At 40.7% G+C, this 20,835-nt stretch overlaps 1 protein-coding gene across 1 annotated transcript in view; it reads right to left on the reverse strand.

The window, feature by feature from the left end:
• Bili (FERM domain-containing protein 8 Bili) overlaps positions 1-20,835 on the reverse strand; it is a 218,594-nt gene that overhangs the window by 147,468 nt on the left and 50,291 nt on the right. The window lies entirely within an intron of this gene.

The raw sequence follows: 20,835 nt of genomic DNA on the forward strand, positions 1-20,835 counted from the left end.
TTTAAGCACTGTGGAGCGAAAATTTCAAATTTTGCATCAGTCTACTGATCAGTCTGGTCAGCTTCCCGGGAAAACCGTAATCTTCCATAGCTCTTCACAGTCAATAGTATCATAAGCGGCCTTGAAATTGATGAATAAGTGGTGGGTAGGGACTTGATATTCACGAAACTTTCGGAGGATCTGCCGCAACGTAAAGATTTGGTCCGTTGTCGATCGCCCGGCCACAAAACCTATTGATAACTTCCCACAAATCTGCTTGCTAGCGGCGATAGACGACGATAGATGATCTGGGAAAGCACTTTGTAGGCCGCGTTGAGAATAGTGATCGCTCGATAGTTCTCACATTCTAGCTTGTCGACTTTTTATATATTGGGCATATTACTCCCTCTTTTCACTCCTTCGGTGGCTGTTCTGTCAATTGGTGCAGACAAGTGGCCAATTTATCCGGGCCCATTTTGATAAGTTCCGCTCCGATCGAGATGGGAGATGACAGGTGGGCAGGAACTCACGGTCTCCCAGTGTTGGTGAGTTCTTTTCCGTTAATGTTCACGAAAAGTTCACTATTTTGCTATACAGAAATTCAAAACAAATTTTTTTATCTGCGGATTTGGACAGTTTTTGACCTGTTTCATACGACCGGAAGGTGTATGCTGGTCACAAATGCCGTGCCAAACTGATTTCCTACGCAATTAATCAATCTTTGATGTGAATTTCGCTAATAAACACGAGGAGCATTTCTTATAGCAAACTTGCCATAACAAAATGGGCATGGTTCATTTAAGTAAACAAACTAACACTTCTTCCGACTGTGGCACCTCTCTTACTCGCCTGGCGCTCCGATACCATCTTTCCCAGCTGCTTTGTGGTTCTTAAGCTGTCGGATAGCATCCTTAACTTCACCTATCGTGGGAGCTGGCGTGTCCCCCTCTTCGCTGTACCAACGAAGCCATTCCTCCTGCTGCCCCACTGTGTGCCGTGGTCCCCTGCCTCTGCACCATTCAGATGGATTCGTAGTGCTGCTTCCACCTTTCAATCACCTCACTTCATCCGTCAAAATACCCTCATCCTTATCCCGACACATTTCGGCTCGCGGCACAAAGTCTTTGCGGGATGCGTAGAGTTTCTCGTAGAACTTGCGCGCTTCGTGAGAACGATACAGCTGCTGCATTTCTTCGCACTCCAGCTCTTCCAGGCGGCGCTTCTTATCCCGGAAAAGACGGTTTTGCTGTCTTCGCTTCTATTTGTATTGCTCCACATTTTGACGGGTTCCTCTGTGCAGCATCCTTGCCCGCGCTGCGTTCTTCTCGTCCAAAACCGTCTGACACCCCTCGTCGAACCAATCGTTCCGTCGATTCCGCTCCACAAACCCAATGGCACCTTCAGCAGCGCCGTTAATGGCTGCTTTCACGTTGTTCCAGCAGTCCTCAAGAGGGGATTTGGTCTCGGTGAGCTCTCCTTCACCCGGCAACGCTACGTCGAGGCATTGCGCGTAATCAGTTGCGACTTCGGGCAGCTTCAGTCGCTCCAGATTGTACCGGCGCACCTTAACCATTATAGGGTAGTGGTCCGAATCGATGTTTGCGCCGCGATAAGTTCTGACGTCGATAATGTCCGATAATGCCTTCCGTCGATCAAAATGTGGTCGATTTGCGATTTTGTCTGCTGCGGTGATCTACAGGTGTACCGATTTGGAAGGCTATGATGGAAGTAGGTACTAAGTATGGCCATGTTCCTAGAGGCGGCGAAATCTATAAGTCTGAGGCCGTTGGCGTTTGTTAGATGGTAAGTGCTGAACTTTTCTATAACCGGTCTGAATTCCTCCTCCTGGCCAACCTGAGCGTTAAGATCTCCGATAACGATTTTGACGTCATGGCTTGGGCAGCTGTCGTATTCGCGTTCCAACTGCGCGTAAAAAGCGTCTTATCGTCATCGTCACTTGCTAAGTGAGGGCTGTGCACGTTGATTACGCTGACATTGATGAAACGGCCTTTGATCCTCAACTTGCACATTCTGCTATTGATTGGCCACCACCCAATCACGCGATTCTGCATTTCACCCTTCACGATGAAAGCTGTACCCAGCTCATGTGTATTGCCGCAGCTCTGGTAGATGGTATAACCATAGAAGTAACTCTAAGACTAGTAGGTCCCGAAGAAACGTGCTCAACTTTTTGGCTCAGCTCTGGTACTCTCTTCGGTCCCAAGCTAATCGATTCACCCCTCGAAACATAGAAAAATCCACTAACCCCTCATTGTATCTGTCAAACTTTCATAGCGAATCAAAACAAACGTTGTGTAGTACTAGAATTTTGACTAGAATGGGGTACGTTAATCGTTTGCTTGGGACCAATAGGCTAGTCAAGTAGTGAGCCAATTTAAAATCGTTAGTTTCGTATTGATTGTTGGTATAACCATCCCTATACGTATGTACCGACGATCCCTTCCAGCAAACCTCATGTAGCGCAACAATGTCGAACTTGCGGGCCCTCAATAAATCTTAAAGAATCCGGGTACTTCCCAAGAGATTGAGAGACTTGCAGTTCCATGTCGTCTATGCCGATTGTTCCGGTCCGTACTTTAGTTTTTTTTTTTACGGTTGGCTTGTAGGGCCTGCACCAACCCCCATTGTCTCGCCGGAGGACCATCGTGCACAGCACTGTTTAAAGTCCCACGCTGGCACCAGGACATTGATCAGCCGCTCCTAACATAGAGAACAGACGCCGTTTTGAGCCGCACCTCCATGGTGAACAGACGCTCGAAGACTGCACTCTCCGGAGAGAGGAGTCACCCCTTCTCTATCAGCATACGACCAAGGTCCCAAACAAATCGATTAACGTACCCCATTCTAGTCGAAATTCTAGTACTACAAAATGTTTGTTTTGGTTCACTATGCAATTTTGACCGATAAAATGGGAGGTTTCCTATGTTTCGAGGGGTGCATCGATTAGCTTAAGACCGAAGATAGTACCATGGCTGAGCCAAAAAGTTGCGCACGTTTCTTCGGGACCTACTAGTCTTAGAGTTACCTCTATGGTCCCACCGGGGTTGGTTATCCGATCTTTCCTATGGCTACTCGTACCCTAGCCCGGCACCACGGGGAGGTAGGGATAGGAGTAACTGGACAAGAGGCTAAGTGACCACGTCCACAGAGGTGTTGGGGTCTATATTATACCTGCAGATACATGAAGTAAAAACAAAGAAAAACTGGCAAAATCGGTTGTACAAAATTTGATGGGTGGAGTGAAAAAGAAGATTCGGGCATTCAGGATGGGAGACCAAATTGAATAAAACAAATTTTTTAAATCATAACTCATTAGTAGTTTTTCATTCCCTGAAAAATTTCAAGAAAATCCGATAATCGGTTTAATTTTGATACGTAAATATGTGTGTGTCATTTTTATCGAATACACCCTTTATGCATGCATGCTAGATCTCGGAAATATGTTCAAGCGTCAGTTCTTAAAATATATTCTACACCTATAATCCTAAAATTAATCTGAGCCCCCAAATTCAGAAAGCTTTCTGAGTCCCCAAATTCAGAAAGCTTTCCAAAAAAGATCAGTGCCAGTGGTGGATCGAATCGAGATAAGTTGCCGGCACTGCAATTGAAATCCGTTCGTTAGAACCTCTGTCTGTAGTGAGCGTGTTGATTCCAATGTTTACTTTCCATTCTTTCAGGTGGATGCTTCGAAGTAAAATTGGCACATCCCCTTACTACTTGGAAAAAAGGGAGTGGATAAATAACGGCACGTGGCTTTGATATAGCTCTCACTAGGCTGTTGTTTGGTAAAGGATTCATATCCGTAGTCGGTATTCTCCGGGTTGTTAACGCTTGATTTCTTGCATCACTTGTTTGTGATGTCTCAGAAGCGCTTTTGATGTTCGATGGTTGGAATGTTCTATTTATGGATTGAAATTTCCGAAGCAGTGTTCTTCTTCATTTTCTTCGCATTTCAAGCTTATTGCTTATCGCATATTAGCTTATTGCGTGCTCTCAACCTAGTGTTCCAGATGCACTACCACAGTTATTAAATGAGAGCTTTCGATGCCTGTACCATTTTTGCATTAGTATGATTGTGTGGCAAGTACAAACATACTCAATGTCCAGGGAACCCGAAAAATTTCTAGACCGGACCGGGAATCGAACCCAGCCACCTCCAGCATGGTCTTGCTTTGTAGGTGGGCCTTTACCGACTGAGCTAAGGAAGGCCCACCGTTTAAGCGTTCTAGCTTCTTCCAAACATGAAACCTTCATGCTTTCTACAAAATTCAGAGAATTTATATGTTCGGAGGCGCACCAGGCCTAGGATGAAAGCCTCCTTAATAAAGAAAACTTCATTTAAGTAAAGAACAATAACTGATAAGTAAGTCGACCGTAACATGCTGTTCAATGGAGGTTGATTAAACAAGAATAAGTTTATGTCTTACATCGTATAACATTTTTTATATGCTATGAATCATAACAATCGCAAAAAAAAGTTCTTCCAGGATAAAATCGAATCAACAAAATTTTATTTTTAAAACTAAGTAAAAACATGTTTAAAATGCTGAATGTGCTCCAATTACCCTTTCTCCCGAATAATGTGTCTTCCCGTAGCGTAATTGACTACAGTCAGCAGCAACAGCAGCCGTGGCTCGCAAACAGGGAAAAATCAATATTCATTAGCGGAAACCACTGAATCGTGAAATAAATGTAATTCGACGAATGTATGATAAACATGAAAAGCAGAACAAAAAGTTTCGCTCACAGATTCACCATCAGCAATCAGCTGCGCTCCATTCCGCGCTCACGGGGAGGAGCAGTGGATGTCTCAATTTCAAAAGTTTTCCATCTGAACATCGATCCCGGCCAATCCTCCGCTTTTAGGGGTGCTGAGTGGGCGAGCCTTCGAAAGCTTCACCACTCGCCGCAGTACAGTCACAGGTGCGGCAGCAGAAGCGATCAAACTATATGGATGAATGTTGGAAGCCGCCAAATTTTGACTGAAATTGCACTTGATATGGGCCCATGGATCTGCCAATTCGATGATAGGTGTATGTGTAGCTCTTCTACAGAGGAACTTTCCCGCATCATTCAGGTGGTCGTGGAAAGGGTAATAGGTTGGTCGGAAGCGAAGTCCTCAGGTGCTCCCATGTAGTCCACGACACGTGTCACAGAGTTCCCTTTCCTTGAGTTGGATGTAGGGATGTTCAAAATTTTACCACTTCTTAAGTTTTACTAAAATTGATAAGCAATTTATTGCCATACTTGAGGGTCACAATCCAAAATTGAGATACCTAAGTTGAGTCAGTTGGGACACCCTTACCTGGCCGAAAACCCTCCCACCACTACTGTGCGGTGAGTGGACAGCGAGTGAGATTGTCTGTCAGATGGCGGAAATAAAGGTTTTATTGGTTGATGATAAAACGTTTCCGCCGTGTGCCACTACCGCTGATTGTGTATGATGGCGCGTTTTTTCCTCTCTTTTCATCCATACATCATGGCTGGCCGAGGCCTTCCAGGGTTCCGTTTGGCACTGGTTAATGGTGTGATGGCCGAGTGAAAAGCCTAGGCCTGGATCGAACGGAAACAAAAGTGGTGGAGAAACGGCATGCCAGGAGTTGAACCAAGCCAAACAATAAAAAAAAACACCAAAAGCTCTGCAGAAAATACAATTGTGCCGCATTGGCCAAACCGCAGGCTCGAAATATTTGGATTGTGTTTACACGTGCGTGTGCTTTTGATTTTAAAATTGGCACCGTACCGACCGCGGGCGGGGCTGCGTTGAGGTTGATCTGTTTTGCCAACAACCGGGTGGTGGTGGACCCGAAAATTGCTTTACAATTGAGAGGTGTTTTAATTTATGCGTGGGTTTTGGAGTGATTGATTGCAGGCTCCATGAGGTGTTTTTCTGGTGTGCATTATTATATTGATGATAGAAGATGCTGTGCAAAGTTTTCGTATATAAATGATGATGATGGTCCCACCTCTTACCCCTACAAAGGTTTGAGCTGGACGATTTATCTTTAAGAGAATTAAATGAACTGGTTACAGTTACAGATATAAATTGCCTCTAGAGTTTACAGTTGCTTCACAGTGATATAAATGTGAAAAAGCTTAGTTCGCCTTTTTGTCCACCTAAAATATTCATAAGTATTATTAAGCAATCAAGAGTTAATGAACAATCAACAAAGCATCCTATTACACTAGTAACCCCGCAATCTGATGCTCTCATAATTTTCAGCAATGTCAGGAATGCTCACGAACCCCTGACATTCAGCGAGAAAATTTCAAGGTATCTTTCAAATAAGCTTCCAAGTTGCAAAAACATCACTGCATAACCGTTCAAAAGACAGTTTTAACGTGTGAAATGCAATGTCTCTTAAATTCTGCTAATGTTGATGCACGTTTAATGTATCTAGGCATCGAATTGAAAACATTTATTCCTTTAAAATATAATGAATTCTGTGAAGCACATGTCAAGAAATGTGGAGTTCTTATTTCATCCGCGTTTCTAGTATTATATCTATCAAAGTCACTTCTTCTTTCAATTCGAGCACACAAATATCGAGGCAGCAAACCGTTAACTACTCTAAAAATGAACACCATCGTCAAATATACTATTCTTTGCTTCACTGACAACCATTGTAAAGCGTCCAGCATCAAAGTTGAGGAAGTGAATCTATTACATCGCAACATCAAACGCATTATTTTATTCTGCAAGCGCTGTAATCTCGATATTTGTGTTTCGTTGGCCAGAAATAAAATGGATAGGCAAAAATCTAGATGAGGAGAGATGATTGATTTGTATAGCTGTATTTTGCTGGCAATAGTTAAACCGTTTTTCAGTTGAGATAGAATTCCATGCTTCTTGGCAATTTTCTTGATGACATTGTCAATGTGCGTGTTGAACTTAAGTTTGTCGTCAATAATCACGCCAAGATATTTAGTCTCCCGAACGCGATCAATGTTGCAGTTGCAGATAAGTGGCATCGAGCATCCCCTCGAAGTACGGTTACCAATCGGTTACCAACAACAACAGGAATTCACCTGCGAATAATTAAATGATGAGACATTAGTTTTTTGGGCCTTTTGCGACACACAAAACTGCAAAAGGAGAGAGTTGGAGTTAGCTTGCAATCCGGGCAGCAGTCGCGTCGAGTGCGTTTTTTGATTCTAAGTTATATTTGTAGTACTTGTTAGTTGATTTAGTAGAATAAATAGCCTAAGTGTTAAGTGTTGCCGCGCTTTTGTTATTCAATTTTGCGCGTGGCTTTGCCCTCTCCCCTGATAGGGTTGTGAGGGCTATAGTGGTGCAACTTCTTGCAACTAATAAAAAGTTTTTTTGTTTTGTTTTTTTTTTTTGATAATTTTTTTTTATTGTTTTTTTTTTTGGTTGTTAACTGGGCAACAAAATATTAACAACTAGTAGTTAAGTAGATTAATTGGTGAAGGTTTTTTTTTAAATATTTTTTTTTTTCCTTTTTAAGCGGTTGTGCACTGCTTTTCGCAACACTTATGGCGTCTTCGGATGTCTACGTTGCGCGAACCAGGTACTACCAGCCGTCTTCGAAAGGACCATGGGTTGTCTTTTTTCGGCCTAAAAATAAACCTTTGAAAACTCTCGACATTTCGAGAGACTTGCTGCGTAAGTATCCGGGAATCTTGGTACATAAAGAGAGATTCAATAAACTGCGTGTAGAAGCACCGACTTATGATGTGGCAAATAAAATTGCTGAACACGAGCTGTTTAGTGTCGAGTACAACATCTACATCCTTTCTCGAGATCCGACGCGAGTCTGAGTGTCGAGGACTTAAAACGAGCATCGGGTTGCTTCAAAAACTCAAAAATCGGAGAACAGGTACAGATGTCAGGCAACTGCATTCAGTATCTTTGCAAGATGGCAAGAAAGTTTATCAGCATTCAGACTCGTTTCGGCTGACTTTCGCTGGTTCAGTTCTCCCAAACTTTGTTAAAGTTGATGGTGCTTTTTTTCGGTGCGGTTGTTTGTACAGAGGGTATATAATTGTACCAACTGCAAAAGGCTGGGACACTCGGCCAGCCATTGCGGCAACAAAACTCGTTGTGGCAAATGTGGTGAAAACCACAAAGAGGATTCTTGCCACAAAGAATCAGTAAAATGCGCATATTTTGGTGATAATCCTCACCCCTTGCAGGAGTGCCCGATGTACAAACAGCACTCCGATAAAGTGCAGCGTTCAATCTCTGGACGCTCCAAGCAGTCATATGCACAAATGGTGAAGGCTGCATCAGTCGTCCAAGATGAAAATCAATTTTCGATTTTGTCAGCTGAAGAATCGGACTCTGACTCATCCGATGAGGGTGACTCTACGGTGGTACACGCACCTTTGATCCTCAAAACGAAAATGCTCCTCCCCGTAAGTGCGCCGTAAGAAAACTAAAGTCACTCCCAGAGGATTGCAAAATTCCCAGGGTAATGGGGATGAAAAAATTAAATCAAAGGCTCCCACTGCTCCTTTTCCTGGCTGCAGTTAGGATTTTCCACCATTACCCAACAAAGATAAGAAAAACAAAAAAGCTGCTCCTCAAACTTCTCAAAAGAAATCCAAGTCCGAACGAGGTTTGCTAGCTTTTTCGGACATTGTGGAATTCATATTAAATATGTTCAACATACAAGACCCTCTTAGAAGCTTAGTTTCTGCCTTGCTTCCAACACTAGAATCATATCTTAAGCAATTGACTGTTTCATGGCCCCTCCTTGCATCAATCATATCTTTCGATGGATAATTCGTCGAACGAGGTTGAAGATATGATCACTGTGCTACAGTGGAACTGCCGTAGTCTAGTGCCTAAACTAGACTCGTTCAAATCTTTACTTCACAATTCTGATTGTGATATATTTGCTCTCTGTGAAACATGGCTTTCTTCCGATAAAGAACTCAACTTCCACGATTTTAACATTATTCGCCTGGATAGAGACGATTCTTATGGAGGAGTACTTTTAGGGATCAAAAAGTGCTACCCTTTCTACAAAATGTCCCTTCCTGCTCTATCAGGCGTCAAAATCGTCGCTTGCCAAATAAATGTGAAGAACAAAGATCTTTGCATAGCTTCAGTATACGTTCCACCAAGAACCTCCATTAGCCGTAGTCAACTCTGGAATCTTGTTTCGATTCTTCCATCTCCAGTATTAATTCTGGGTGATATGAACTCCCATGGTACTGGGTGGGGCGATCTATATGACGACAATAGAGCGGCTATTTTTTACGATTTATGCGACGATTTCAACTTGACTATTTTAAACACTGGTGAAGCGACACGTATAGCAAAACCTCCGGCTCGAGAAAGCCGACTCAACCTATCTTTGTGTTCAAGATCGCTATCATTGGATTGTCTGTGGAAGGTTATCAATGATCCCCATGGTAGTGATCATTTGCCAATCATCATTTCAATTAAGTGTGCCCCTCACTCTGTAGAACCATATCGAGTTCCATTTAATCTTACAAGGAACATAGATTGGCATAAATATGCAACGGCGGTGACAATCGGTGCCGAATCAATAGATACGCTTCCACCATTGGAAGAATATCGATTCCTCGCCGATTTGATATACAAAAGCTCACTGGAAGCACAAAAAAGAAAAGTTCCAACTGCGCCCTTCAAAAGGAGACCAGCCACACCTGGATGGGACGAAGAATGCACAAAATTGTATGTAGAAAAATCTGATGCTTTCAAAGCTTTTCGTAGACACAAAACCTTCACATACTTCGAGGAATATACAAAGCTTGAGACAAAGCTGAAACAATTAGTCAAAGAAAAGAAACACGGTTATTGGCGCAATTTCGTCGAGGGACTCTCACGAGAAACCTCAATGAACACCTTGTGGAGGGTGGCTCGCAACATGCGTAACCGCTCATCTTTCAATGAGAGTGAAGAATACTCCAACCGATGGATATTCGATTTCGCTAAAAAGGTCTGTCCGGACTCAGTTCCAGCACAAAATATTCTTCGAGAAGCGTCTCCTAGCGGCGGCTCTCTGGATAGACCATTCTCAATGCTGGATTTCTCTATGGCTCTTCTTTCATCGAACAACTCCTCACCGGGAAGCGATATGATTAAATTCAATCTTCTGAAAAATCTCCCAGATATCGCTAAAAGACGCTTGCTAGATTTATTCAATTCCTTGCTAGAAAACAACATTGTACCGCCTGAATGGAGACAGGTCAAAGTAATAGCCATTAAAAAACCTGGCAAACCAGCGTCTGACCATAGCTCATACCGTCCGATTGCTATGCTTTCGTGCATTAGGAAATTGTTGGAGAAAATGATCCTTCGGAGACTCGATCAGTGGGTCGAATCAATTATTATTATTTAGCTTTATTAAGGAGGCTTTCCGCCTTGGGCTGGTTCGCCTGGGTCGAATCAAATAACTTGCTATCAAATACACAGTTTGGGTTCCGCAAGAGCAAAGAAACAAACGATTGTTTAGCGCTGCTTTCCACAGATATTCAACTGGCCTTTGCGCACAAGGAGCAATTGGCTTCAGTATTCTTGGACATTAAGGGGGCTTTTGATTCAGTTTCCATTGAAATTCTGTCAGACAATCTGCACAGATGTGGACTTTTCGGAATTTTAAATAATTTCTTGTACAATTTGTTGTCAGAAAAGCAAATGAACTTTTCCCTTGGACAACTGACAACTTCCAGAATTAGCTACATGGGCCTACCCCAAGGCTCATGTCTCAGCCCTCTTCTTTATAACTTTTATGTCAAAGATATCGACAACTGTTTGGCAGAACAATGCACGCTAAGACAACTTGCAGATGACGGTGTGGTTTCCGTAAGAGGTCCACATGCCGTGGACTTGCAAAGACCATTGCAAAGTTCCTTAGATAACTTGTCTTCTTGGGCTAGGAATCTAGGGATCGAATTCTCGCCGCAGAAAACTGAACTAGTAGTGTTTACTCGAAAGCGGTACCCAGCCCAAATGCAACTTAATCTTTTGGGCAGAAACATTACTCAATCATTGTCTTTCAAGTACCTTGGGGTCTGGTTTGATTCAAAGTGCACTTGGAATACCCATATTACGTATTTGAAGCAAAAATGTCAACAGAGGATCAACTTTCTCCGTTCAATTTGCGGCACATGGTGGGGTGCTCATCCGGGAGACCTCATAACGCTTTATAAAACAACTATTCTCTCTGTTCTAGAGTACGGCTCTTCCGCTTTCTCTCGGCAAGAAAATGTCACCTAATAAAATTGGAACGAATTCAATATCATTGTCTGCGTATTGCTCTCGGCTGTATGCACTAAACGCATAACATGAGCCTCGAGGTTCTGGCAGGAGTAACACCCCTCCAGAACCGTTTCTGGGAGCTCTCTCTCAGAATACTAATCAAATGCGGAGTGACGAACACACTTATAATTGAAAATTTTGAAGAAATTCTTGGGCTGAACACACAATCTCGATTTATGAGAATCTACCACCACTACATATCATCAGATATGTGTCTTCCTTGTTATACTCCAGACCGTGTTCACTTCACCAATCGCAGTTCCTCAACTGAATATGATCTGACCATGAAACAAGCAACTCATGGGATTCCCGATCAACTTCGATCTATTATTATTCCGCGTATTTTTACTGAAAAGTACCAACAAGTCAATTGCATGAAAAGATATTTTACAGACGGGTCCCGTCTCAATGGATCCACTGGCTTCGGTGTCTTCAATGAAAACTCTAGCGCCTTCCGCAAACTTCAGGAACCTTGTTCTGTTTATGTTGCTGAGCTGGCAGCAATCAACTTCGCATTGGGGATGATTTCCAACATGCCCGCAGACCATTACTTCATCTTCTCGGATAGTCTCAGTTCGATTGAGGCTATTCGGTCGATGAAACAAGGTAGGCACTCATCTTATTTCCTTTCAAAGGTAAGGGAGCAGATGAAAGTACTGGTCGAAAGATCATATATGATTACCTTTGTATGGGTCCCCTCACATTGCTCAATCCCAGGCAATGAGAAGGCGGACTCTCTCGCAAAGGTGGGCGCGCAGGAAGGCGAATTTTATGACAGGCAAATTTCACACGATGAATTTTACCATTTAGTACGTCAGAGTACCCTTTCGAGTTGGCAAACCGATTGGAACAATGGAAATCTTGGACGGTGGTTACATTCAATTATTCCTAATGTTTCTTCGAGAGCGTGGTTTAAAGGCTTGGGCTTAAGTCGTGACTTTATTCGCGTGATGAGTAGACTTATGTCCAACCACTACTCGCTAGATGCTCATCTCAATAGAATAAACCTCGTGGACAGCAACATCTGTCGGTGTGGAAACGGTTACGATGACATCGATCACGCAGTTTGGCAATGTACGGATAATGACGCCGCCAGAGAGCGACTTTTGAATACCCTCGAGGCCCAAGGAAGACAACCCTATATCCCTATCAGAGACGTGTTGGGTACCCGCGATCTCTGCTATATGCAGTCGATTTATGTGTTTCTGCAAATGTCTAGTATAAGAATTTAATTCGTTTGTCTTTTGTATCTCTTTATTAGTTTTTATTTGTCTTGTCCCCCGTCTCGATGAGCCTCATCGTCGCCCACTGGTCACCATAGCCGGTCGAACTCCAGACGAATCTAGAACCACACTACCGTTCACACTGGCGACAACGCTCTGATGAGGCAACGATACCCTACTCCCAAGCTCCTCCCCTTTTCCTATCCTTCGACAATGTACCCCTCTAACCTCGAGTAAGCCGCGAGTATCCGGCCCAACTCCTACTAGACATAGAATTAAGTGAATTTTGTTACAAACAAAGAACAATGAATTAAACTAGTTTACAAAACAACATAAAAAGTGTGAACTTTAGTGGTTGACCAACGTTTCTAATGCAAAATCCTACGCTGAATTCAATGTCGTGGTCAGAAAAAATTAAAGTAGAGCCATTTTTGAGATATACAAAAATTTTGATTTTTTGAATTTTGGACAAAAGTACGATTACTAAAATGTCAATATCTTTGAAACTAGTGCACCAATTTTAAATCTTTTTTTATGAAAATGAAGCTAAATAAATTTTCTATCGTTCATTAGAATATTATGTCTTAATTAAAAATTTAATTTTGAAGTCATTTAAAAATTTACAGCATTTTTTTTTTATTTTTCCTGCGAATTTTCCATAAAAATCTTGTTTTAATCAACATTTTTAATGGGATAAAAATATTCAAAAAATCATTCCATAATTTATTCTTAAAGTTCATTAACAACTGGAGAAAATGAGCCTTTAATGGATGAAATCGGTTGGAAATTGTCGAAGTTATGAAATTTTTTGTAAAATCATGGAAATTGAATGTTCCAAGATTGACCGTTGTCCCGCTCCTAGGTTCATGCACCACTTCCAGTAAGCCTTTCTGCGGACGTGTACGCATACGGTGCATTTCACTAACACTACCAGCTGTCACGCAAAATTAAATGGGATATTTTCAACAATATAATTTACGCTAGTGTTTGTGAGACCGCTCGGCGAGAACCTAACGCAACCAACTCAATTTGAAAGCTTTCTTTCTTTAACATTGCTTAACGATGTATACGACAAAACGTGAATTCAAGTGTAAAAATGATCCTCAAAAGTTTTGTTACGCGTGTGGCAACTATATATTTACAAAATCGGTCAATTTCACTGCTTCTTTGCAAACTGCATGCAGGTTTTATTTTAAAATTGATCCTGGAGACTTTGACGAACCGTGGATTCCAAAAGTATTATGTAGTTCGTGCAAAACGTGCTTAGCTAGGTGGATGTCAGGCGCAAGGTAAATTGATTTTTCGAATAACTTTCATATAAACAATTTATGTACAGCATGGTAGTGCTTTGTTCTTTCCTGATCGACATTATCTTACTTGATCTATTTTTGATAAGTGTTAATGTCTTACTTACTAACTCACTTATTTGTTATCTGTCAGTCGCTATTTGTCCTTTGACATGCCCACCATATGGCGTCGACCGTTTTGTCATGCAACGGATTGTTATTTCTGCTTGACAAAAGTTAAGCAACAAGGACGTCACAAAACAGTTGAGTATCCACAAGTGGCTTCTATGACAAAACCTGTTCCACATTCAAGTTCGGTCCCGTATCCTGTTTATCCAAAGCGGAAACGAGCGCCCTCTGTTGAATCGACCGTTACGAAAAAGTGAGGAGGAATTCAAGGAGGAATGCGAGGAAGACTTCGAGGTGGAATTGGAAAGAAACCCAAAACTGTTTACACAATCCGAATTTAATGATTTGGTGCGAGATCTCGACTTATCGAAGGAGAAATCCGAATTGCTGGCATCACGCTTGAAAGAACACAACATGCTGAGCAAGGAGGTCAAAATTTCTTGTCACAGGAATCGTCACAAGAAATTTGACAAATATTATTCTACAAAGGACAAGGCATGTTTTTGCCATCACGTAAACGGCTTGTTTGAAGAGTTTGGTGAGCCATATGATCCAGCTGAATGGCGTTTATTCATCGATAGCAGCAAGTTGAGCTTGAAAACCGTTTTACTGCATCAAGGGAATGAGAAACCTTCTATTCCATTAGCTCATGCCGTTAATATGAAGGAAACGTTTGAATCAATGGCTCTATTGCTCAATTTGATAAATTACAATCAACACAATTGGAAAATTTGTTCCGATCTTAAAGTGGTTACCATGTTGACTGGATTGCAACAGGGATACACAAAATATATGTGTTTTTTGTGCAAATGGGACAGTGGAGCTCGTAAGGAACACTACGTCCGAAAAGATTGGCCAAAACGGGATAATTTCACAATTGGTAAAGACAACGTTAAAACTGATCCTCTTGTGGTAAAAGAACGCATAATACTTCCACCACTACATATAGAACTTGGGCTATTCAAAATTTCGTCAAAGCGTTGCAAAAAGAAGGGCCGGCATTCCAGTACTTGAAATCAGTATTTCCAAATTTATCTGACGCAAAGATAAAGGAAGGTGTATTTGTTGGCCCACAGATCAAAAAAACTGCTCAATGATTCTGCATTCAATACAGTTTTGACACCAGATGAGGAAGAAGCGTGGAAATCGTTCCAGCGTGTTGTCACAACCTTTTTAGGAAATTTCAGAAGCCCAGATTATGAGGAAGCCGTCGATGAATTGCTCAAAAATTATGATACAAAAGGTATAAATCAATAATTTTGTGTTTGTTACATATAATTAATTTCAAATCCTTTTATTTCACTGAACACAGTTGTGAATATGTCTTTAAAGATACATTTCCTACATTCTCACATGGATTTTTTCCCGGAAAATCTTGGTGACGAGAGTGATGAGCACGGCGAACGTTTTCACCAACAAATGAAGATGATGGAACGTCGTTACCAAGGGTTTTGGGATGAAGCAATGATCGGTGATTATTGTTGGTTTCTGATAAAGGAAGGTGTATTGGGGGAGGTAGCTCATCGATTCTTCCGGTTCGCCTCCTACCATCGTGCTATAAGGTACCAGGCGATAACCAGGGTAGTTGATCGATAGCTCGATGACGTCATTTCGTTGGCGTCTGCAATGGGAAATAGCCGGCGTTGACGATGGGACGTTGTCGAGTTGTTGAATAGCAACTATCGTGGTAACTCACCGATTACCTGTCGATCTGCCAAATTTGGAAAGACGTCTGCATTGAATTGTCTCATATAATAATATTCCACCCACTATATCACAAGAAATTGCGAGTAGCTGAGTGGAATGGAGATAAGTTAAGCATTGGGTACAGGACCAAGTCTCCCCTGGGTGGTGCCAAAAGATGAGCGCAATAGAATCATCAAGTTGCCATAAGGCACGGAATGAGACTATTGCATGGCTGGGTAGTCAAAGTCTTCCATTCGTTAGTCATTTCAGGTGGATTAGAACAGGTTTAGGATTAGGGTGGGCGTTGGCCAGATTTGGATTTTTCAGATATAATTTTAAATAGGACCTAGATTATTTAATACACTAGTAACCTCAACTTCTCTCACAATGTTTCATTGTGACTAATCAACACTCAATGGTTAAAATATCAAATTTGCGGTAAATTTGAAAAAAAGGTAACTTGGCGTGTAGAGCGCACTGCCCACTGGACGATTCTGAAGCCTGACCAAGTGAGTGGGTTACGGGTTTATTTGATTGTACGTCATTTCCAAGTTATATATAGATACATTCATACCATTGGCATTTTGTATTTGAGATAAGACAGAGACAGGATGCGGAGGGCCCGCTTAGGGGAAGCGTAACCCATGTTATGGCTTCCATTTATTAAATAGTTCAGATAGGCTGAAAATGATAGGTTCATGGTGAGAAAATGTACCATATGGTGCCCGTTCACTGATCAAAATTAGATTCAAATCGTCAGGCCCTGCCCTGTAATAAGGGGATTGACGATGATTTGTCAAGTTTTATTTTGCATTTGCATATAATTGTAAGTTTAGGTTTGCTTTTGTAATTGTAAGATAGATAGTTTGCCTCAATTGAAACATTGAGTTGTATAAACTTGACGAATCATACCTCTAAAATAGTAGTAGTTACAGTGCTGCATTATCTAACAACCACTGCCTGCAACTAATGTTGAGGGGTCGGCAGGGCTGATTACGGATCAAAACTAACATAACTCTAACACTGAAATGATCCCGAAACTAACGCTCATTCATTGCACTTTGAGTCATAAAGTAGTTTTATTTATTTTCCTACTAATCTATCTACACACTTAGTTTTTTCTACCGAGCTCGGCTGTGCGGGTCTCGGCGGGGAGGGTTTCTCTGAGATCTCGGCGGGAGTGACATTTGATTGCTGAGTCTCGGATAATGCCTTTTCTAATAATCTGCCTACGTTTCTTTTCTTTGTTATCTACTTTATCCCCTTTTTATTTTTCTGCTCTTCTTTCCTCTTCTCTTCTTTTGTTTTGTTTGTTTACATATAACTAATACTAATACCTCCTTGTTTTCTCTCTAATTTGTCTACTATGTACCACCATCACGATGAGAGATGAGCTACCGTACATGGTACACGCTTATATACACTCCCAAAATAGTATGCCGCAAGTAAGTATATCACAGAGGCAACTAAAGATCCAGAAACGAAAACCGATAACGCTGAAGATAATGAGCTGTGGTGATTTATATGACTAAATAGTATTATTTATTTATGCTAACCTAAACACAACGTGGGGTGACCCAAATCCAAACGATCACTAACCAAAATAATAGACTTATCTTTTTTCAACAGGTGTAATTTCGTTTAGTTCTGTTTCTCTCTTTTCAGCAAAACAACTACAAAAAAAACCTCTATAACTCTTCTCCATTCTTTTAATCTCCTACTATCCCCTATAAATGTATCGGAAACTAGTGGGACTGTCTGTGCAAACAGAAACAGACCTGCTAGTGGAAGAAGGTCGTTATAACTCGCTTAACTCGTTTTCGGATTTGAGAGATCGTCGGTTACAGTGGCTTGCTTACTGAGCAGGAAAACGCGGTCCCAGGTCCTTACATATCAAAGAGATTTATGGTAAAATCGCTTGTGTATCGTGTATTTTGCGAAACTCGTTGTTGTCGTTAGTTCCGGGTTTGAATGGATACAAAAATTTGAGCAACGGTATTATGTGATATGAGGGGCTCGGTGGCCTTAGAGCAACCGTTTTTGCTTACTGAGCAGAACATCATGAGTCTAATCTCAGGCCCATCCACATTCAAGATTCGTCAATCCTTTTATTTGTTAATATGACTACATGGTAATAACAGCAACTCGGTGATTAAAAAGGTGCTCGTCTACCTAGTGGCAAACGTTTTTGCTTACTGAGCAGAAGACCGTGGGTTTAGTCCCAAGCTCCTTCGCGTTATATGATCGTTAGGACATCAATTCAGCTTACCGTTTACCAAAACGAACCCTGCTGCAAACCCAACCCTTATATCCAATATCCCAGTGATTCCTCGTGGAAGTGCATAGGTGTTCTCGGCTTCCATCAAAACGAGTGTCATGTCAACACAATCCTTCCCATTCCTTTCTTGACCTGTGTTCGGGCGCGGCCGGCGCTGGTATTGCCTAATTTAAGATCACCAGTTTTTACACATTGAGGATGATTGCTAGTCCCAAGCATTATCTATTGGTTCTCTGTGTAATTACAGCTGATATGGCAATAACAGAGTAGCAACCGTGGGCGGTCAATCAAGCTCAAGCTCAAGCTCAAGCTCAAAGATAAAGGAAGGTGTATTTGTTGGCCCACAGATCAAAAAACTGCTCAATGATTCCGCATTCAATACAGTTTTGACACCAGATGAGGAAGAAGCGTGGAAATCGTTCCAGCGTGTTGTCACAACCTTTTTAGGAAATTTCAGAAGCCCAGATTATGAGGAAGCCGTCGATGAATTGCTCAAAAATTATGAAAAAATAGGTATAAATCAAAAATATTGTGTTTGTTACATATAATTTATTTCAAATCCGTTTATTTCACTGAACACAGTTGTGAATATGTCTTTGAAGATACATTTCCTACATTCTCACATGGATTTTTTCCCGGAAAATCTTGGTGACGAGAGTGATGAGCACGGCGAACGTTTTCACCAACAAATGAAGATGATGGAACGTCGTTACCAAGGGTTTCGGGATGAAGCAATGATGGGTGACTATTGTTGGTTTCTGATTCGAGAAACAAGTTCAAAACATCGAAGACAAAGTCATTCGATTCTCAATCATTTTTAATAAAACCTAAATAAATTTCTTTTGTATCAACTCGGTTTTAAATCCTGATATGCCTTAATCAAATTGATATGTAGAGAAAAGAATCTCCCATGAAAACTTTACATGCGATTTGGATGCTTACAACGACACCTAGAAAAGGAACTCTAAAGCTGTTGTATTTCAGCAACATTTTTGAGTGTTTTACAAAAATGCTCATAACTTCGACAATTTCCAACCGATTTCATCCATTAAAGGCTCATTTTCTCCGGTTTTGAATGGACTTTAAGAATAAATTATGGAATGATTTTTTGAATCTTTTTATCCCGTTAAAAATGTTGATTAAAACAAGATTTTTATGAAAAATTCGCTGGAAAAATAAAAAAAAATGCTGTAAATTTTTAAATGACTTCAAAATTAAATTTTTAATTAAGACATAATATTCTAATGAACGATAGAAAATTTAGTTCGCTTCATTTTCATAAAAAAAGATTTAAAATTGGTGCACTAGTTCCAAAGATATTGACATTTTAGGAATCGTACTTTTGTCCAAAATTCAAAAAATCAAATTTTTTGTATATCTCAAAAATGGCTCTACTTTAATTTTTTCTGACCACGGCATTGAATTCAGCGTAGGATTTTGCATTGGAAATGATCATCACCTTACCGAGTTCAAAAATTCATGTTCATGTACTGTAATTGGGTGGAAACCTTCAAATCCAAAGACTTTCAAGTGATCAAAGACCTCCATTAAGTCCCCTTATATATTTTTTTTTTTAAGATTGCAGGTTGACCTGATATTTTCCTAAAGATCTTGATATCCAAAGATGATATTGAAAAAAAAAACCTCAATAGCCTATTCCAACGCTTAAAGAAGGTGGTAAAATTTTGATTACAAATTCGAAAAAAAGCTCAGAAACTCGCTAAGCAATTCGAAAAATCCCATAATTTCAATATGGGTCTTACTAGTCCTTTTGAGAATCAGGTTGCTCGGAATTTTCTGAATATTTTCATTCGGGAAAATATTTTTAATGATTGGGGGACTGATTTGGACAGAATAAGATCTATACCTAAAAAGTTTCAAAACATGAAAGCACCAGGTGATGATGGAATTTTCTATATCCTCATCAAAAAACTCCCACAGAGTACCTTGTCTTTCTTGGTTAAATTATTCAACAGATGTTTTCATTTGGCATACTATCCTGATAAATGGCACAAATGTGCCAAATTTCAAGCCGGATAAAAATCCAGCTGAAGCTTCTAGCTACCGTCCAATAAGTTTGCTTTCTTCAATAAGTAAACTTTTTGAAAAGATAATTTTGAATAAAATGATGCTTCACATCCATATGAACTCAAGTTTTCCAGATGAGCAGTTTGGATTTCGCCATGGGCATTCAAATACTCATCAACTCTTAAGAGTTACCAATTTAATTCGTTCAAACAAATCTGAAGGCTACTAAATTGGAGTTGATCTTCTGGATATAGAAAAAAGGATTCGACATTGTTTGGCAAAAAGGTTTGATTGAATATTGAAGAAGTTTAATTTGCCAGTCTGTATTATGAAATCATGAAAATCCCCGGGAAAGTTAAAATGCAGGGAAGTTATCAAAATCACAAATCTGAACGACTACCTCAGGGTAGCATTCTTCGGCCTATATTGTATAACATTTTCACTACCTGAAACTTTGTCACAGACGCCATTTCCATAAGAAGATTCATTTTCGTGCTTTGATTTATTGAATAATATTGTATACACCATTTTGAAAACTAAGCCGTAAATCAAAATGACCGCATTCTGTCACTAACCTAGTTATTTTCCCCTACTGAACAAGTATGCAAAGTTTCATGGAATTAGGAGAGGGAAGATTAAAATCTATTCGTCAGTTGGCGTGGGCCTGAGATTAAACCCCAAGATCTTCTGCTTGGGGAAAATTTAATAATTACGAATGCAGTTTATTTTGTTCAAGTGTTTCACCCCCCGTACCACCATTATAAGATTTAGTAATTCAAAGCTTAAAACCCCTACCTTCTAAGGAAGATCTCCCATCGAATATTTCTTCGTACTGCATTTGAACCGTTCATGCTTACGAAAGATATTTCTGAAACGCCTTCCTCCCATGTAAAAAAATCGTGAGCAAATTTCAACACCCCACCCCCAACCCCCTCGTAAAATTCCCAT

The sequence above is a fragment of the Ochlerotatus camptorhynchus genome, unplaced genomic scaffold (assembly GCF_037179485.1).
Source record: "Ochlerotatus camptorhynchus isolate MF236.1 unplaced genomic scaffold, CSIRO-AGI_Acam_v1.1 ptg000170l, whole genome shotgun sequence".
Lineage (NCBI taxonomy): Eukaryota > Metazoa > Arthropoda > Insecta > Diptera > Culicidae > Ochlerotatus > Ochlerotatus camptorhynchus.